We start from the raw sequence: 20,706 nt of genomic DNA on the forward strand, positions 1-20,706 counted from the left end.
AATTCTCATAAAATCATGTAAAGTTCACAATGTTTGCAGATGTAAAGATGTAAGTGAATATCTACCCAAAACTAGCTTATTTTCTAAGAAAATGCATGAAACTACCTTAAAAACAGTAAAGAAAAGGTCAGTGAAACTGGCCAAAATGCCCTGGCATCACATTATAATTAGGTTTATTGTTGGATTGCTCTCTAGTCACTAACACCAATCCTCCCAAGAGCGGATTGGAACTTGTGGATAGAAACAGCATTCCAACTTGTTTAACTTTCCCTTACTTAGTGAGGTACAACTAAACATAATAACCCTCAATTGTCAATTAATCTTGAGAGTACTCCAACAAGAATAGGGCTTCCAGCTAATCAACTCCCAGTCAAGGCTTTTATTTAAATTTATATAAATTATCTAATTTAATTTTCTGCCATTCAACTCAAACCTTTTTGAAAACATCTGATTAATAAAATAGCACACTTTTCTGCAACTCGTTGGGAGACGACCTGGGATTCATACTCCCAGTATTTCAATTTTAATTTCTGTGACACCCTTCTAAATTGATAAGCGGATTTCTGGTTGGTTGAGAACTATACTTGCAACGCATATTTTATAATCATTCTTAACTCGCCAATTTCCGCCCACATCAATGTCCCATTCATTGAACATTTCAGGTGGACATTTTCTAATCAGGGCCTTGTATCTCTTCCAAGCCTCATAGAGGAATTCTGCATCCATCTGTGTGAAGGTTTACACCTCTGTCTTCAATCTGATAATCCTTTGAGGTGGATAGAACTTGGCCAAGAATTTACACACTAGATCCTTCCAGCTAGTAATGCTTCCTTGTGGGAAGGCTTCAAGCCATTGAGCAGCCTTGTCCCTCAATGAAAATGGAAACAGCAACAATTTGTATATGTCTAGATGCACACCATTGGACTTCACTGTATCACAGATCCTCAAGAAGGTAGATAAATGCTGATTTGGATCTTCTATTGGACTTCCTCCATAGGAGCAGTTGTTTTGTACCAAGGTGATGAGTTGTGGCTTCAATTCAAAGTTGTTTGCATTGACATTTGGGGTAAGGATGCTACTCCCACAATGCCTAGGATTAGCAAACGTATATGAAGCCAAGACTCTCCTCTGGGGCTGACCATTGTTCTTGGCCACTCCCACTGGTGGATTTGTTGGATTCTCCTCCATTTCTTGGTACTCTTCTTCAGAAGTTTCCAGAGGTGGAAACCTCTCTCCTTGCTTCTGTCATACAACCAAAACAACAAGAACACATAGAGCACTCTGTAGCTTGAGTGCGGTGAGAATTAGTAGAGACAAAGTCTCAAATAGTTAGTGTGCTTGTTAAAAACAAAGAAAATGAACAAAAATAAAGGAAAAGTGCTTACTCTAGACCACCACCTTACTTAATCATTGTCAATCTAGATCAATCCCCGGCAACGGTGCCAAAAACTTGATGGGTTGAAATCGAATTCCAACACCTAAACTCACCGGCAAGTGTACCGGGTCGTATCAAGTAGTAATTACTCACATGAGTGAGGTCGATCCCACAGGGATTAAAGGATTGAGCAATTTTAGTTAGATGGTTGATTTAGTTAAGCAAACAGTTGATGATTTGAGTGAATTGTAACTAACAGAAGCTAAATTGCATGAAACTAAAAGGGAGAGGGAGAATTGATAGAAAACTAAAGTGCAGAAGAGTAAATTTGCATGAAACTTAAAGTGCAAGTAATGTAAATAACTGAAACTTAAATTGCAAGAAATGTAAATAACTGAAGCTTAGAGAGCAAGAAATGTAAATTGCTTGAATAGTAAAGGGATGTGGGATGCTGGGATGCATAATTTAACAATAGAAAGTAAAGAAGATGAAGTAAGTGCAGTAGATCTAAACAGAAATGGCAAATTGCTAGAAGAACAACACAGAAAGTAAATTCAGCTCAATTGTAAAAGCTAGAAAAGAAATTCAAGATCTCAGGGGCTCAATGAGACTAGAAAACAGGTCTAGATCTCAATTCCTTCCTTGATCCAACAGAGAATAATTTGCAGAAGAAAAAAATAAAAGCAGTAAAGGAAACTCAGATTCAAATTTTTAATTCACTAAGATTACGCAGAAGAAGAACAAAGAGATTTCAGATCAAGATTTGAAACAGAATTCCTTCAATCTCAATCTAAAATTCCAAAATAGAAAGTAAGAAATGCAGAAGTAAGAACAAGAGGAAGAGAACTCTGATCTCAATCCCAATTCCCCAATTCAAAGCTAAAATATAAAAAGTGAGCTAAAAATAAAACTAAAAATAAAAGAAAGTTCAAAAGTGAAAGTAAAGGTCCTTTACAAATTAAACTAACTCCTATTTATACACTTCCTAATTTTTATCTTCAGAATTTGGAGTGGAATTTTCAAATTGGTGAAGAATTGGATCCAAAATTGGTTACTGATTGAAATTGGGCTAAAGAACCACCTCCAGTGGAGCGCTCAGTTATGTAAGGTAACTGAGCGCTACATATGCTTCTTCCCAGGCTCATCCCAACCTTCTTGGCAAGGCTTTGCATAGCGCTAAGTTAAGAATCCAAACGTAGTGCCCCTTTGCTTGAATATGGGTTTCCAGCTTCGAACCATAGCTGTCCCATTTGAGTCAATTCCCTTTGTGAAACATTGTAGCGCTTTGTTAAATCATTTCACGCAGCGTGATGAGAGAACTTTTGCGTGGTCTAGAAATTTGCGGATAAATCCTCGTTGCACGTATAGTTTCTAAACCTTCAAAAGTCCTTTCATACAAACGTTTTGGGTGTCACAAGTAACAAACCCCTTTAAAAATTGTTAACCGAGTATTCAAACCTCGGGTCGTCTTCTCAAGGAACTGCAAGGAAGTATGTTCTTACTATTGGCTATAAAGGTTGTAATCGGGGTTTAGAAGGTGAGAAGCAAGTGATTTAAATGACAAGTAAAGTAGAGGGTAATTAAAATAAATAAATACTGTAAAGCAAACTTCTGGCAAGGTAAGAGAAATTGGAAGTCCAACTTAGTTATCTCTCTCAACACTAATGAAAGTTGAATCTAAATTCCACTTAGTTAACCTTTGCTAAAACAAAGGAAAGTCAAGGGACTAATTAGTTGGACCTTCGAATCCTATTTATTTCCTAAGAAAAAGTTGGGATTATTGAAGTTCAGTTCAATTAGCAAGATAACGATTATCAATTATGTTGAGTTTGATAACTGTTGAGTTACTGATTTCTTAACCAAGACCAAAAAGGGAAAAAGTAAATTTGCTGGAATTAAATATCTTCAGATTGGAAAAAATGGTAACACAAATTAAAGAGAAAGCAATCAATAACTGAAATACCTCAAATATCATTAATTCAAATAACAATCTGTAACATGGAATGGGTTCATAAGTCAAGTTGGCAACATTTATAGATACGAATAAAAGCATTAAAGTAAAAGTAGCATAGAAACATAAATTAAAGTAAATACTAAACCTGGATCGAGAGTTACTCTTAAAAACTAAGAGAAGTCCTAAATCCTAATCCTAATCCTAAGAGAGAGAGGAGAGAATCTCCCTCTCAAAAATAAATCTAAATCATGGAAAGTAGTAAAAATGCGAGCTCCCTTTGAATGGATGCATTCCCCCACTTTATAGCCTCTAGTCTGTGTGTTCTATACTTGGATCTGGGCCAAAAGGGCTTCAGAAATCGCTGGGGGCGTATTCTGTAAATTCTGATACGTGGCCTCTGTCACGCGTCCGCGTGGGTCACGCGGTCGCGTCATCTGGAGTTTTCCTTGTGGCGCGGTCGCGTCATTCACGCATCTGCGTCGTATGTATTCTACTTAAGTCACGCGGCCGCGTCACTGCTTCTTCGCTCTTGGCACGCGATCGCGTCGTCCATGCGATCGCGTGGATGCCAGTTTCTTCAAAACTCCGTTTCGCACTTTCCTTCCATTTTTGTACATTTCCTTTTCCATCCTTTAAGTCATTCTGCCTTAGAAAATCTGAAACTACTCAACACACTAATCATGGCATCGAATGGAAGCAAGGTAATTAAAATAATTAATTTTAAAGCTTAGGAAACATGTTTTTCACATACATCACATAATAAGGAAGGGAAAGTAAAAGCATGCAATTAATATGAATAAGTGGGTGAAGGATTGAATAAATCACTCAAACTAAGCACGAAATAACTCATGAAATATGGGTTTATCAACCTCCCCACACTTAAACAATAGCATGTCCTCATGCTAAATCCAAGGTAAAGAATAAGGTAAGATTAAAGTGGTGGAATGTTATGCAATGCAACCTATTCTAAATGCATCTACCTAAATGAGTCATGCAATTCCAATTTATCCACTCATATATAAAGCTTACATGTAGTCAAATTAATTCACATTCTCAAGGAGTCATATATATATATATATATAGCCAACTCTTAAATAATAAAGCATTTTAGCAAATGAGATGGGAAATAAAAATATTGTACAAACTTGCAAAATAATTATTTAAATTAAGCACAGATATATGTTGATGAGTTATTGAACCCTTACTGGATTTTGTGTTTACCCTCTAGTCACTCAGTGTTTATTGGGTTTATTCACTCTACTTTTCTTTTTATTCCTACTTTCTATAACTTTGTTCTTCATCTAACCAATCAACAATTATAGAGTATAGTCATACCGAAAATCATGAGGTCTTTAATTAAGGTTGTAATGGGGCCAAGGTAAAGGTAAGGATATATGTATAAGGCTAAGTGAGCTAATAAGTGAATCCTTAATTAGACTAAGATCTCACCTAACATACATATTTAGTAGAACAAGCTTCTTTACCAATTTTCCCATATTATCCCACTTGTTGTTACATGCTCATGTTTCAATTTTATTTTTATCCCATGTGCATTGCTTTTATTGGGGAATTCTTTTGTATCCCCTTTTATTAAATGCTGAAAATAACTTTTTTTTTAATGCACATGGTAATTGAATCACTTTGATTTCTCATGAGCATGCTTCCCAAATTTTATTTTATTTCTTTTAACTTTTCTACCTTTTGTTTCTATCATCCATGTTCCCAATAGGTCTCCCATATTTTAATCTATTCATAATTTTCTATCTTAAGCTAACCAAGGATTCAACTTGAAATTTTATTTTGTTTTTCTGCTTAAGGCTAGTAGTGTGGCTAAATAGAATAAAAGGGATTTTAAAGGCTCAAGGGGGCTAACAAGGGTGATGTGAAAGGTGGGTTATTTTGGGGTAAGTGAGCTAAAATCAAATGATGGCCTCAATCATTCTTTTTGGTATGTATCTATATTCTATATTCTATAATTGGACATATAGATTAAAGCAAAGTAAAGAACATCAGAATAAAAAGAAGCGAAACACACAAGAATGAAATTATGGTTTGAATGCAACCATACAATTAAGCTCAAGACTCACTGGCTGTGTGTTCTCTAACTCAAGCATCATATATCATTCATATATGTTATGCAGGTTTAGTTAAAAATTCCCATTATTCTCATAAAAAAAATTATTTAGGGTAGCCTTTAAATTTTTAATGTTCCTCCTTGATGAAATGTTGTCAACTTAACTATATGATGTAATGCTATATATACAAGGTTTATGGATTTAAATCTGTTATGTTCAATTTCCTAGCTTACTTCCTTTTTATATTTTTCAATTTAACTATGCTATCTTATGCTAAAAAGGGTAAACTATACTAATTAATCCACTAATAAGCCAGAATTGCAAACTAAACTAAATAACTAAAAATATGAACTAAAAATGTAAAATACAGAAATAGAGTAAAAATACATAAAAGTAGCAATGTATAAGTACTCAGAAAATAACAGTAAAAACAAAAATACAGAAAAATATCCAAAATAGAAGAAAAGAAGAGATGTAGTGGTTCACCAAAATAAAACGCTAGAGATGGCGACCTCCCCACACTTAAAATGAAGCATCGTCCCTGATGCTCAGTCAAGCCGGGTGTGAAGGAGTGTCATCACTGGTAGGGATGGTAGCTGGAGGCTCTGTGGTGGTGGTGGGCTGAGCGTCTGGCTGCTGTAGAGGCGGTGCTGACTGGATCGGGATCTCCGGATCTGCAGCCTCAATCTGATGCGTAACTCCTGATGTGGTGCAGCCTGCTCTGTGTCTGCCTGCTGATCAGTCTCCTCCTGGAAGTGAGTCTCCTCTTCGTACTCATCCTCCTCCTCCTCTGATGGCTCTGATGGTGTGTCGGGCTCGGAGGGGATGTCACCACCCTGTCGGATCATCAGCTTCAGATGCGAATAGCGTCTCATGCCGGCGCTAGTTACGGCGCTCCATCTGATCAAGCTGTCAGAATAGGTGGTGCACGAGGCAGTATACGGGCTCAGAGGCAGGTGGAGGTGCAGTGGTGGCAGCAGGGGCAGCCATGGATGAAGGGGGTCCAGCAGACGGTGGGGCTGTCTCATCAGTAGCAGTGAAGGGTGGTGGTCTGTAGCCCAAAGCTAGGAAGTTTCGGTTGTGAGGAATGATCTTCCTGCAGTCCGCCGCTGGTGGTCTCTCATCGGCATCCTCCCATGGCACGTCAGCTCGACGCCCTAGTTGTGTAACCAGATACGAAAAAGGGAGGGTGCCTCAGACGTGGACCCTGGCCATATAATGCCGGATAAAGCGTGGCAGATAAAGGTCCTTACCCTCCATCACACACCATAGGAGGGTGATCATAGCAGCCGGGATCTCCGTCTCATGAGTACTCGGCATCACATAGTTGCTCAAGATCTGGTGCCATAACCGAGCCTCATCATTTAAGTATGCCCTCTTGATCCCTCTAGGCATGGTGGTGTCCTGACCCATCTCCCAAGGAACAATCGAGTCGAGAGCTATCCGTGCCTTCACAGCATCCCAATCAAACTGCATCAGGTGCATGTCCTCCTCAGCCTTTGAATAACCATCAGGCTGATCGGACTTGGCCGGGAGCCGGAGAATGTCCTCTATGGCCTCCTCAGTGACCAGAATCTGCTTTCCTCTCAGGTTCACTGCATCGAGGGTGGTGATGTAGTAGTTGCAGTAGAATTTTCGGACCCAAGATGCATTGACCTCGGTCAGTGTTCTCTCCAGAAAGAACCAGCCTCTTTGCTTAATTTGCTTAGTGGTGTACTGCTGGAGTGCTTCTGGAATCTTCAGAGTTCTCTCCAGGTATAGATTTCTGGAGTTTGCAAAGGCCGGATACTTCAGCTCGCAGTATCGGTTTGCAAATTTTATTGGATCATTTACAGGGAGCAGCTGGTCAGCTTTTTCCTGCTGTGTAAAGTTCTTCTCCCGCCATGAGGAATCATGCATGAGGGCAATGATGGACTGGGAGGAATCTCCTCTTTTGCGCTTGCCAGTAGCTTTGCCCTTTCCTTTCCTCTGTGAGGCAGACATCCTGAAAAATGGAAAAACCAGGATATATAAAAATAGGAAAGCAAATAGGCAATTAAACAAAGAAAACTCAAAGCGGCAAAGGAGAATGGGAAGTAGGTAAATGAGTTAAGTAATGGCGTATTAAGGATTGTATAGTAGTTTAAAAGTTGAAAGGAAGAATTTACAATCCAAAATGTATCAGAATTCAAGTTAAATAGAAAAATTGTCATTATGTCATGGTTAGAAAGTTAGAGGAAAGTGAAAAATCAGAAAAGAGATTTTGAAAAGGTTAGTATGGTTAGAAGTTGAAAGAGGAGTTAGTAAATTAAAATTAGTGAAGCAGTAAAATGTGGGTTCAAGTAAGTGGCATAAAGAAAATATTCCATGTAACAAGGATTCACAATTATGACTAGAAATAGCTCACAACCTAACAAGGAAAACAGGGTAATGTTGATTCTAATAGATATAAAGAAAGCAAGAACTGGAATCAAAATATCACAGATGCAGTTTATAAACCAGGAAATCAAAGAGGATAAGAAAGTCTGCCATAGCATTCATGAAATGGTTTGGGTAAAGCAGAGGACAAATTTGATGAGAGAACTTTTGCGTGGTATAGAAATTTGCGGATAAATTCTCGTTGCACGTATAGTTTCTAAACCTTCAAAAGTCCTTTCATACAAACGTTTTAGGTGTCACAAGTAACAAACCCCTTTAAAAATTGTTAACCGAGTATTCAAACCTCGGGTCGTCTTCTTAAGGAACTGCAAGGAAGTATGTTCTTACTATTGGCTATAAAGGTTGTAATCGGGGTTTAGAAGGTGAGAAGCAAGTGATTTAAATGACAAGTAAAGTAGAGGGTAATTAAAATAAATAAATACTGTAAAGCAAACTTCTGGCAAGGTAAGAGAAATTGGAAGTCCAACTTAGTTATCTCTCTCAACACTAATGAAAGTTGAATCTAAATTCCACTTAGTTAACCTTTGCTAAAACAAAGAAAAGTCAAGGGACTAATTAGTTGGACCTTCGAATCCTATTTATTTCCTAAGAAAAAGTTGGGATTATTGAAGTTCATTCCAATTAGCAAGATAACAATTCTCAATTATGTTGAGTTTGATAACTGTTGAGTTACTGATTTCTTAACCAAGACCAAAAAGGAAAAAAGTAAATTTGCTGGAATAAAATATCTTCAGATTGGAAACAATGGTAACACAAATTAAAGAGAAAGCAATCAATAACTGAAATACCTCAAATATCATTAATTCAAATAACAATCTGTAACATGGAATGGGTTCATAAGTCAAGTTGGCAACATTTATAGATACGAATAAAAGCATTAAAGTAAAAGTAGCATAGAAACATAAATTAAAGTAAATACTAAACCTGGATCGAGAGTTACTCTTAAAAACTAAGAGAAGTCCTAAATCCTAATCCTAATCCTAAGAGAGAGAGGAGAGAATCTCCCTCTCAAAAATAAATCTAAATCATGGAAAGTAGTAAAATGCGAGCTCCCTTTGAATGGATGCATTCCCCCACTTTATAGCCTCTAGTCTGTGTGTTCTGTACTTGGATCTGGGCCAAAAGGGCTTTAGAAATCGCTGGGGGCGTATTCTGTAAATTCTGATACGTGGCCTCTGTCACACGTCCGCGTGGGTCACGCGGTTGCGTCATCTGAAGTTTTTCTTGTGGCGCGGTCGCGTCATTCATGCGTCCGTGTCGTATGCGTTCTACTTAAGTCGCGCGGCCGAGTCGCTGCTTCTTCGCTCCTGGCACGCGATCGCGTCGTCCATGCGATCACGTGGATGCCAGTTTCTTCAAAACTCCGTTTCGCACTTTCCTTCCATTTTTGTACGTTTCCTTTTCCATCCTTTAAGTCATTCTGCCTTAGAAAATCTGAAACTACTCAACACACTAATCATGGCATCGAATGGAAGCAAAGGTAATTAAAATAATTAATTTTAAAGCTTAGGAAACATGTTTTTCACATACATCACATAATAAGGAAGGGAAAGTAAAACCATACAATTAATATGAATAAGTGGGTGAAGGATTGAATAAATCACTCAAACTAAGCACGAAATAACTCATGAAATATGGGTTTATCACAGCGCTTCAAGCTTGTACAAAGTTCCAAATTCCAGCCTTGTTGAGGCCAATTTTATGGCCAATTTCCTTGGCCCAAGCGTTCTTCACAGCGCTACGTTAATGAAGAAAGCGCAATGCCTTTGCTTTGTATGTGAGGTTCCCAATTCGAACCATGGTGAAGCCAATTTGGCTCACTTCCTTGTACTAGTGCTCAGTTAAGTAAGGGAACTGAGCGCCCTTACCTTTCTTGTGTAGCGTTTCTCTTGGCTCCCTAGGTGCAAGGTTCGAACCTTGGTTGCTTCACTCCTTGGTATTGCACCTTGATTTTCTTTTGGTTGAGGCACGATAAAGGTAAATGAGTTAACTGAGCGCTCCTCATTTTGCTTGCTTCCTTGGGCGCTCAGTTAACTTTTCAACGCAGCGCTATGCCCCTTGCCTCCTTGGTCATGCTCCCCTTTCTTTAGCGCTCACTTTTTGAGCGCTACACTCACTTTTTGAGCGCCATGGCCTTGCCTTGGTTGATGCTACACTTTTGTTTCCTTAAGCCACGCTTTATGGGCACGCTTTCCTTGTTTCTTTCTTTTCTTCACCTACAAGTAATCAAACAACCAATCAAAGTATCACCACATTCACAAGGTTTATAAATCATTCAAAAACCAACTAATTCTAGCTTAAACCTCATGATTTAGTGTCAAATAAGGGATGGTTGATTGATTCATCAAAACCATGCAAATTCACTCCAAATTACTTACTTACAATACAAGAAAATGCATAAAACCTAATGAAACAAGTTAAAAATGCTTGAAAAGCTAGCATAAGATGACTTGTCATCAATGATGAGATGAGTTTCAAGGTAATTCTGAAAATAATTTTTTCAAAGTAATAATAGAATCCAAGGTAGAAATAGAATATTTTCTAATACTTCTAACCATTAGTGATGAAGAACAAAACTCAATCTTGAAAAGCAGAAAAGCATGAATTAGAATAAAAAAAACACTCACATTATAAATCCATAAATCAAACAGAGCTCCAAACCTTCAATAACAGAGCTCCAAACGTATGTGGATTACCAGATGTCCTGGATGTCTCTCCCTTGTAAAATTTGTTCACTTATTTATATTCTAAGTTCTATCTAAAATTCAAATTCAAAAACCAATTCTAATCTTATCTTTAGGAATGATAAGATAACTACCTACTTAAATTCAAATCAAATCTTAACAATAATTCAAATCAAATATATAAATAAATCCTAACAACCAAATCTTATCTTTCTAAAAGGAGTTAAATGCTAACTAATCCCAAGAGTGCATAGTGAAATTGGGCCTTAGCAAGTATTGCATCTTGGGAGTTTGGAGCTTGAAGTGTTGGGCGCTACTTCTTTAGTTTGGGCGTTGGCCCATTTTTGCCTTTAGGGGGACAAGGGGCGTTGGGCTCCGTTGTAATATTTTGGGTGCCCAGTCTTGATGTTTTGGGTCCTAGTTGGGCTTTTCTTGGATTGTACTTGTGTTTTCTTGTTAAAAATACTTTAATTTTTTATTAATTTGAGAACAAAACTTTTGAAAACACAAAAATACTAAAACAACTCCAAATACTTGATTAGTTTTAAAACTCCACTGAAAAACATAAGAATTTTGATTAAAACCTAAGAAAACTAATGAAAGAGAAACCTAAAAACTACTAAAGAAGCCTAAGCATAATTTTTGGAAGAGATCGATCTGATCTCCTCAACCATGTGTGACAATGGAAAATTGTAACGACCCACATTTTTGAAAATATAAATATAAATAATTTATAATTTAGTTTAAAAATTTGAGTTTCTTATTTTTAGAAATTATTTTATTATAAGTAATTGAATTAATTTTATAACTGTTTGAATTCAATCAAATTCATATTCTTATATATATTTTTGTTATGATAAAATATTTTACATAATTAAAACTATAATTTTATTAATTTATAAATAATAAAAATTATATATATTTTAATTTAAGTAACTGATATTTTAATTTAAAAACAAAGTTTATTTAATAATATTATTATCGAGTTCGATATTCGCCAATATGAGTAAATATAGGTATTTCTCGGTGAACGTAGCTTTGCTAATGCTTCACCGTATACCTTTTATTGTTATGCTGCTAATGTCATTTATATTAATAACTTATATATATTATTACTTGTATTTTAATATATCCCGCTTTCATAATTATCCGTTTAAGATATTTATAACTTGAATCGCTAATTCAGCAGCTTGAAACTACGACACCCAACCCCCTTAATGACATGTAGCCCACTATTTCACTATAAAATCATCACCACCAGCCCTTAATTTCCCTTTTTCATCACCGAAAGAAGAATGAAAACAATAGAGAGAGAACATGAGTTTCCATGAACCTGAAAGCTTCTGAGTTTAATTTCTTGAGATCCGTAACTCCAATAAAAAATCTAATCTGATAAAAGTCTTCGTATCTTCTTCCTCTTCACGTTGACTTTACTTTTGTTCGGTAGAAGTTGATGGTGACATAGCTCCCCTTCCCCTTGAGTTCAACCAATTGGAGTTCTAGGAGGCACAGACGATTTCTGACATTTTCTTCTTCAGCCGCTCGGTTAGAAAGCTTCTTCGGAGCTTCAATTATTTTTATTTCGTATAGAGGTATAGTTTGGTAATTTTATAATAATTAAATATGAATTTTATAAGTAAATGTTGGCTTGATTGATTATTGTTGAGTTTGGTTGAGTTTTATGTTGAAATTTTGTTGAATTATTGTTGTTGCTTGTGAATTGTAGTTGGGCCATGAAGACAGCCCAGCTGGGGTTATTTTGATGATTTTGGGGCTGTTGTGAATAAGGATTATTGATTAAAATTGATGAGGTTTGATGACCGATCGGTAATAATAAAGCTTAAAAACGGATTTAAAACTCAAGCTGAAAACTTGAAGAATTTTGGAAATAGGGTTCAATCCTTTGGTACAGTTATAATCAGGGAAATAAAATTTATAATTTAGATTGAAATAGTAATTTAATAAAAATTGAAGTTATTTTTGTAATTATATATGTTTGGGGGTATTTTGAGTAATAATTAAGAAGTTCAAGGATAAAATGGGTATTTTAAAAAAGATGTAAGGTTATTTTGGTAATTATACTATATTTAAGAGTATTTTAATAAATTATGAAATATATTAGGGTAAAAATATAAATATTTTAGAAAGCTCAAAGATTCAGAATAATTTATAAAAACTTAATAATAAAGCTTAAATTATAAGTTTTGAGTAATAAAGAAAATTATTATTATGATTATTAATTTATTAAGATTATTATTAAAGTAATTTTAAAATATTATACATTAGTAATTTGTACTATAACAAAATAGAAGAGTTAAATTGTAACCTACTTAAAAGTTATAGAAAGACAAACCTAAGTTGAGAATTTTATGATTCACTCTTCATAAAACATCTAGGAAAAGATGAGGGAAGAGTGTCAAGATGATTTCTGGTAATAAAACAAGAAAAATAAAAGAAAAATAAAAGAAAAGATTAAAAGAATCTAAAGAACCTCTACCACAGGAGAGCAGAGAGCAGGAATAAAAGAAACAAAAGAAAGAATAAAATAAAAAGGAGATTAGTAGAAGTATTGTTTGGCATTGAGGACGAGCTGAGATGATTGTGTACCTGCTGAAAATGAGCAGAGATATGGTGGTGAGTCCACCGAAATTTTCTTCCAGAGATACGTCGGCCAATCCAGGGGATGGTCGCACCTGTAAGACAGAGGTTGCTTACAGAGGTTATCGATACATACATTGGCTAAAGAGAGCATCACCTGTAAGACTGATGTTTTTTACAGAGGTTATGTTTGCATACATCGGCTTAAGAGAGTCGCACTGGTAAGACAGAATTTGCTTACAGAGGTCATGGCACTGGAAACCAAACTCAGACAAAGGTTGCTGAGTTATGCGGGAGCGGGTCAAAACCGACAGATGGTCTCATTACCTGCAATAGGGATAGACATGCATCATACTTGTTTGCACATATTTGTTTGTGAGTGTGTTTTCTGTGATTGTGGGTGTGCTAAATGATTGTTGAATTATGTGTTCTATAATTGTTGAATTGGCTGGTACTTTGTTGACTGTTGTTGCTTACCAAGTATATATAAAATGAATATAACTATACACCCCGACCCTACTAAGAACTCTCCAGTTCTTACCCCCTATTTCCACCCCTTTCAGCTATAGGAGCGAAGATTTAGTGCGGAGCTACAGAAGCATAGAAGATTATGTTCACAAGTTGAGTTGTTAGAATTTATCTTCCTCTCGTCGTTTATTATTTTGGTTTTTAGAGGGGATAGGATATATATATATATATATATACCTTTGTGGTTAAGTGGCTTAAAATAAAGAATCATCGTTTTCTTAATTAAAGTATCGGTACGTATTCGCGAAGGCTCAATATTAAATAAAGATAGTATAGAATAAAAAGGTTTAGAGGTACGTGACGTCTGGACTTTTAATACGATCATGAGGTGCTAAAAGTTAGGGTGTTACAAGAATCATTATCTAATAGATGTATTTTTGGCAACAATTAACTCTCAGATACAAGAGTTGAATAACATATTTAATGAGCAAATAATAGAGTTTTTGACTTTAAGTTGTGCTTTAGATCCCAAAGACAATTCCAAATCATCTAACATCGAAGAAATTAGCAAGTTAGTAGAAAAGTTTTATCCCCTTGACTTTCCTTCTAATAAACTAAATATTTTGAAATCTCAGTTGCAACATTATCAGCAGGATATACCAAATCATTTGAAAAGTGTTGGTGCATTTTTTGAGTTGTGCAACAAATTGGAAAAAAAAAATCAAGAACTTATCACATAGTTGATAGATTAATACGTCTTGTTTTGATTATACTAATATTAGTGTCTAAAACAACAACAGAACTTTTTCAACAATGAAAATGATAAAGACAAGATTCCGAAGTAAAATGACAAATAAATTTTTTACAGATAATTTATTCATCTACATAAAAAAAATCAGTAACTACTTTTGACATAAATTTAATAATAGATAATTTTAAAAATAAAAAAACATTGAATAACCTTTTTTTGATACAAAAATTATAAATAATAACTTTTATAAATTATTGTTTTACTTTATTCATGATATGTATTTTTATTTACTTATAAGATTATTTTATTTTTTTACAAAGAAAAATGTATAATATATCTATAACAAGATATAATGGAAATACGGGGGGTTTGGTATCCAATTCTTTTTTCCTATTTTACTCCTATTTTTATAATTTAAAACTACATACTCACTCACATACTCACGTTTTGTAAATTCTCCAATAATTCACGAGAGAATCATGTAACTGCTTCACTTTCAACCGTAAAAAAAATTTAAAAAAATTGCTCACTCTCAATCCTAAAATTATTAAAATGGCTCCACTTGCAAAATAGTTTAATCAAGGTAATTTTTTTAATTAAATATATAAAGAGTAATTTTTATTTTTAAATTATTATCATACTATTTCAATATACTCTTGATACTTATATATATATAATGATAATTGGTGTCTAAATTTAAGTTCCAATATTACTCTTAAAAAGACTTTATTATTAAAAATATTCTTTCGTCAATTACGTTAAAGAAAAAAATTTTTACCCATTTTTTCCTAGTAACCTCATTAAGATATTCCTATTGGATGTAAATTATTGTTACAAATTTTTTTATTAGCATATGTTTTTAAGGAATAAAAGTAAAATAGTTCAACAAGGATAATTTTTTTAAAAAATAAATTTACACAAAATAATTTTTCTCTTCAAATTATTAACGTACTCTTTTAATATATTCTAAGTACCTACACAATATATAATATCAATTAGGTTAAAATTTAAGTTCCAATATTATTATTAATGAGCGAGGTATTTTTTTATTTAAGGTTTATTTTTATATTTTATTTTGGTTCTGTTAATAAAAAAATATTAACATTAGTTTTAATTTTTAACTTTTAGTATAAATAAAAAGATAGAATCTTTTTTATAAACAAGATGATTAAAAAACTATTAATTATAGAAGAAGGCTATTTTTTGACTATAGAAATACATATAATTAACTCTTGAATGTAATCAAAATAAATATAAATTTATTTAATTTTTTAAAATTTACATTAATTATTAAAATTATGATATAATGAATGTACTCCCATAAGAACATAAAAATGACTTCATAACTATTTTTTTCTTAGAAGGAAACATGATTCAATAGGTATAAAGTCTAATTTAAACAACTGTAAATAAGTAAAATAAGTAACAAAAAATGAACAAAAAATTTAACTTTTTTGTTATTTAGTATAAAAAAAATGTAATAAAATAAATCATTATTCTCATACATAATGGCATAAAATTTGATATTATCCTTTTTTAGAATTATTATTTTTTTAGTTTTTATCCTTATTTTTGTGCTTTATTTTAATTTTTTTAAACAAAAAAGTACTAATATCATTTAATTTTAATTTTTAACTTTTACTATAAATGAAAATATATGACTTTGTGTATATTAAATAATAAAAAAAATACTCATAATAGAAAAAGTTAAGTTTACTCCTTTGATATATTTAGTGTAAAACGCGTTAATAAGCCAAAGCCAAACTAAAATTTCACAAATAAGCCAAATTGAAAATCGATACATGAATCAACCAGAAGCACATTTTCATGTAATTCGAATTAGGCTAATTCGAATTACACATTCAATATAATTCGAATCACACTGATTCGAATTACACACACGCACACAAGCACTAATTCGAATAAACTTGATTTGAATTACACACTAATTCGAATCAAGGTGATTCAAACTACACACATGCAATCCATAGTAATTCGAATTGGCCAGCTTCAAATTAGTCATGGTATAATTCGAATGATGCTGCTTCGAATTATAAAGGGCCAGACGTGTATAAATATGGTGTGAACGTGAATTGATCTCATTAGAGTGACAAAATGACTAGTGGGGAGAGTTTTGTAGTGTTGGTGCATCACAGAGGATCAATTAAGAGAAAAACACGATCTGGTGTGAAGTTCACCGATAAGGATCCTCTAAGTATTTTTATCAGGCCAACGACGAGATATGATGACTTTGCAAATTCTATACAATAGAAAGTTGGTCTGCTAGGCGTGAAACGGGTTCAGAAGTTATTTTATCGCATTCCAATCTCAGTGCTGCAAGAAACTGTGAAGTATGATTGTTTCAGCATAGCCAGTAATGAGGATTTGCAAGTCCTGTTTCATTGTCGTCGGCAGTTTCATGAGGTTAGGACACCTGAGCTGTTGGTGAAGTTGGTTGACGTGGTATCTAGCTTGGGGGTTCGAACCGGAATACCCACACTATAGGCACAGTAGCCGGTTCTAGCTCGAGACCTGTTGGTGCATCTTCGTCCGTTCTTGTGAATGAGCACTAATAAAACCACCAACAAAACCACTAACAAAACCACCAACAAAACCACCAACAAAACCACTAACAAAACCACCAATCAAAATCACTAACAAAACCGTTAACAGTACAACACCCTAAACCACTAACAAAACCACGAACAAAACCACTAACAAACCCACCACGAAAATCACTAACAAAACCACCAACAAAACCACTAACAAATCCACTAACAAAACCACCACGAAAACCACTAACAAACCCAGCAACAAAACCACCACCAAAACAACCAACAAAACAACCAAGAAAAACCGCTGACAATACAACTAACAAAACCACTAACAAAACCACTAACAAAACCACTAATACAAACACTAACTAAACCACTAATAAAACCACCAAGGCAAAATCACGAACATAAACACTACTAAAATCAATTATAAAACCGCTTACCAAACCACATACAAAATCACTAACAAAAACTATAAAATCATTCACATACAATATTACCAACATCATTCACTATCAAAACCACTAACATAACATATATAAAGAAACAAATAAGTTGCTCAATCCTACTTTTAAAAAGATGAGTTCGTACTTACCTCTTCGTTGACGACACCAGCTATATGGGCTACTCAATCCAAGCGATAAAGTCTGTCTAGATTATCCCCCATCTGCTAAATATTCTGTTCAGGCCTTTGTTAGAGTCGTTTTAGGTTGTTTTCTCTGGGATTTGGTTGGGCGGGATTTGGGGTTGAGTGGTTCGAATGAGGTTGGTTCAAACTCCTTTTATAGCCAAACAATGAGTAATTCGAAACACACTAATTCGAATTACTATGAGTACCAAAAATTGAGTAATTCGAAGCTGGCCAATTCGAATTACTATGGATTGCGTGTGTGTAGTTCGAATCACACTGATTTGAATTAGTGTGTGTAATTCGAATCAGTTTGATTCGAATTAGTGCTTGTGTGTGTGTGTGTGTGTAATTCGAATCAGTGTTATTCGAATTACATTGAATGTGAAATTCGAATTAGCCTAATTCGAATTACATGAAAATGTGCTTCTGGTTTATTCATGTATCGATTTTCAATTTGGCTTATTTGTGAAATTTTGGTTTGGCTTTGGCTTATTAACACGTTTTACCCTTATATTCACTACTAGAAAACTAGTTATTACAGACAGATATTTCTGACGGATTTTATCCCACAGAAATACAGACGAAATTTTAGAGGGATTTTTTGTCGGAAAATAAAAAAAATGAATTAGCATAAATTACAGACGGAAAAAAAAATCCGTCGATAATTCTGTCGGAAAAAAAGAATTTTTTTTCGTGGGAAATAGTTACAGACAGAAAATCTGTCTGTAATTAAATGGACAAAAATGGTACGTTTTGTTAAATTATTACAGACGAAAAATTCGTCTGTAATTTAAAAATTTCCGTCGGTAATATTGATTTAAACTTATTTTAACCTGAGTGTTTCGAGCTTTATTCACACTGCACACAAGCTTCTTCCTCTTTCTGTCGCACGAACAACTTCTTCTCTCCGTCGCATGAGCTTTTTCCGCCGTTACCGCCGTTCGCGTCGCATGAGCTTCCTCCGCCGCCGCTCTCGTTGCATCTGCTCCCTTCATTGCCGTCGTCACAAAACTCTCTACGTCGCCGCTCTTGTCGCGTTTGCTCCCTTAGTGAATTTTAGGTATACTCTGATTTTGTGATTCTGGTGCTTAGGGTTCAATTTTTCTGTGCCAATTTTAGGTTTATCAATTTTTCTTAGCAGTTTCTATCTTCTTGTTGTGTTGATGCTGATTGAGCTTGTTGTAGGTTTATCAATTATTTTATTATCAGCGAAGAAAGAGATTTTTTCTCGGTCCTTTCTGCAACGATTCGTTCAACTCAGTGGAAACTTGGTGGTTGTTGTTGAATGGCGAAGCTTGGAATGATAGTTGACTCCGTTGGTAACTTCTTCTCCGGCAAAGATCAGCTTCCCTAGTGTGACCCTGACATCGTCGCTGTAAGCCTTTTCTTTTTCTCGATTCCATTTTCTTCATTCAGAATTGATATCAACTTGTGATTTCTTGTTATCTATTGGTCATGATTTTAGTCTTGATGTTTAGGTCAAAATCAAGTTAGCGCTTGCAATAGGTTTAGGGTTTAGATATAAATCAATCACATATCTTTTGTTACTTTAGTTAAGGAGGAAGAATTGTAGCTTCTATGAAATAATTCCCTGTTATGATGGATCATTGTGTAATCAGTTATAGTTATAGCTTTGATTTTGAAGTGTGGCATTCCTCCAAATTAGGAAATTAAAGTGTGTCATCATAGGTGGGTTGAGGATTTATTTTCAATTTCTGAATGCAAATGATTCAGGAGTTGTTAATGTATTATAGAGCAATGACTTTTTGCTTGTTTTAAAATCCAGTGATCCACTTGTTTAATCATGGCTTCTTTGAGTATGCCTTCTGTTTTAGAACAGAACAATAGTTGACTTTTTGTTTCACTGACTTCTTCATTTTGGTTTGCAATATCTTGAAACAACAAAGGCAAGACAACCAAATCCAATCATATACAGGAGATTACACCGCAGATCAGTGGCAGCGAGAATTTCAGGCAAACAAACTGAGGCAAGATACTGCTTGACAACCAAATCTAATGATTCTGAGGATTCTTGAACTGATGGGAGCAGAAATAACCTTTTGGAAGTTAATGGTTAGTATTTTTTGGTACTCTCTATAATTCTTAAGTCTTTTGGGGCTTCCATGTTATTCCACTCAAGCATTCACCAGTGGTGTCACTATTTTCACTGTTTTCAAGTTTCAGAAGTAGATCACCATGAAAGACAAGTAAAGGAAGCTCAGCAGAAAGGATTGTCCCTCACTGATGGAGATAAGGTATAATTTTTTATATTAAATATAATTTTAAAAAGAGTCTAATAACTAACTAGAGAAGCAGTTTCTGATAGTCAATTTCAGTCAATTTCACTTTACTATTTCTTTTGGATTGCTTACTTGAAAAATTGAGGCCACATGCTTTTAATTTTTTTTTCTTGGACATGTGAGGAAAAGTAACAACAGAAAATATATATTTAAGTGTCAATATAAAATGTTATATAAGCTCATCTATTCTTATTCCCTGCTTCTATGAATTTTGAAGTAATTATTATAACGGCCAAATACTTTCAATGATATGGCAACACGTCATTGGATGCCTATGTGAAAAACTTATGCATGCTTGTCATGCATCAAAATCAAATTATCAAAAATAACTTATCTATATGCATGCTTGGGATTTTTATTTATATCATTCGACTTCCACTGAGTGTAAATGTTGATTATGATAATTAATCAGATGTTGTGCTTCTTTTTGATCCTGTGGAAATGTGTACTTAGTTCTATGCTTTCATTTTTTGCTAATGCCACTTACACACATCAATCTCTTCTTATTCATCATGTGACGTTGATTGTTGGTATTATTTTCTGTTTGACATTACCCACATTGACCAGTTTTTGTTCATGTTCTTGTTCCCGGTGAACATATACAGTGTTACACTATTAAATTACCAGATATAAATGCATCATACCCAGAAAAATAAGATGTATATTTTGCATTGGGGGATCCAATAAGAGCAAGAGCAGAAGCAGAGTGAATAGTAGTGTAATTTCATTTGTAGACTAGTTGTAACTCAGACTCTGCATCACTTGCCCTCTGTTCTAATAATACTACTACTAGTTATATATATTTGGTGTTTATACTGCACTTCTGATCTGTTTAGGGGTTCCTGCAGTCGTTGGAAGTATCTGCATTTATTTTTTACGTTAATCCTACTTGAGTTT

The 20,706-nt window shown here is 34.4% G+C and overlaps 1 long non-coding RNA gene across 1 annotated transcript; it reads left to right on the plus strand.

Annotated features, from left to right (window-relative positions):
* LOC107630600 lies at window positions 18,771-19,768 on the plus strand. The gene is made up of 3 exons (XR_002359464.1): window positions 18,771-18,884; window positions 19,417-19,582; window positions 19,688-19,768. It is a non-coding gene; the product is annotated as an uncharacterized LOC107630600 (long non-coding RNA).

This window comes from Arachis ipaensis, chromosome B03 (assembly GCF_000816755.2).
Source record: "Arachis ipaensis cultivar K30076 chromosome B03, Araip1.1, whole genome shotgun sequence".
Taxonomy (NCBI): Eukaryota; Viridiplantae; Streptophyta; class Magnoliopsida; order Fabales; family Fabaceae; genus Arachis; species Arachis ipaensis.